The sequence below is a fragment of the Danio rerio genome, chromosome 2 (assembly GCF_049306965.1).
Source record: "Danio rerio strain Tuebingen ecotype United States chromosome 2, GRCz12tu, whole genome shotgun sequence".
Classification (NCBI taxonomy): Eukaryota; Metazoa; Chordata; class Actinopteri; order Cypriniformes; family Danionidae; genus Danio; species Danio rerio.
In genome coordinates, this window is record NC_133177.1 from 27,703,436 (window position 1) to 27,704,741 (window position 1,306).

Sequence of the window (1,306 nt, forward strand, 5' to 3'; positions counted from 1 at the left end):
ATTTCTGTGTGGAGTTTGCATGTTCTCCTTGTGTTGGTGTGAGTTTCCTCCGGGTGCTCTGGTTTCCCCTAGAGTCCAAAGACATGCGCTATAGGTGAATTGAATCAACTAAATTGGCCGTGTATGTGTGTGAATGAGAGGGTATGGATGTTTTCCAGTACTGGTTTGCAGCTAGAATGGCATCCACTGTGTAAAACATATGCTGGATAATGGCGGTTCATTCTGCTGTGGCAACCCCTGATGAATAAAGGGACTAAGTCAAAGGAAAATAATTGAATGGTTTTACTAGTATTCTGTTAACCGTAACTGTAACTGTTGTCAATTTCTATGGTTTCACTGTGGCATCTTGTTAGGTACAACTTGTTCTTTATAATTAAAATATTTACATCTTAGTACTTATACACTGTAAAAAAAATATAGTGAACTGCATTTGTTACCTTGGTGAACTGCATTTGTTTCCTTGAGTCAGTATTAGATGGATGCAGCAAACAAATAAATAATATTTATTACAATGTTATTAATATAGTTTACCATTTTAGTGTAGTTGTATTCCAGTTTCTTATTTGCAAAATATTTAAATGAAGTACAAAGAAACTTATTCCTATAAGCATTACAAATGAAAATCATTTAAGACTAAAAAGGCGTAAAATCGGGATAAAATTTTCCTTTATAGCATCTACACAATGTACTTGTAAAATCCTTTAGCAATTGAATTAGTTTAAACCATTTACTCTAAAAGTTTATAAAACAGTTCTTGTTGTTATTTACCAGTTAAACTTGTTTTATGCTGCATATTGTGAAAAGCTCATACCATGAATTAGAAAAGCTTCAGTATTTATCACAATATAGAAAACCTGATATGTATAAATAAGTCCAACTAATATAAATATATTGCTATGTTTTAATCATTACATTATTATTATTAGAAAGTTGATTATATTATATTATATTATATTATATTATATTATATTATATTATATTATATTATATTATATTATATTATATTATATTATTATATTATATTATATTAATCTCCTGAGCTTGTCTAGTCACTAAATGCTCTCTCCTGCCATGTATTTACTGGTCTGGCGTCCTGTAGGCATATTTGCGGTCCTTTGAAGCAGCCCGAGGTCACTGATCTCTCAGGAGCAAAACACCACATTCTTTTTTGTGTGCCCAGCAGATCTGCTCTTTGACTTCTTTGCCCATATATGGCAGAAGAAACCATGGTAACCGTGGGCTTGAATAGCTGTGTCAAATCCCTCCGCACCCCCTCTCACATGAACACACACACACGCGCTCGCTC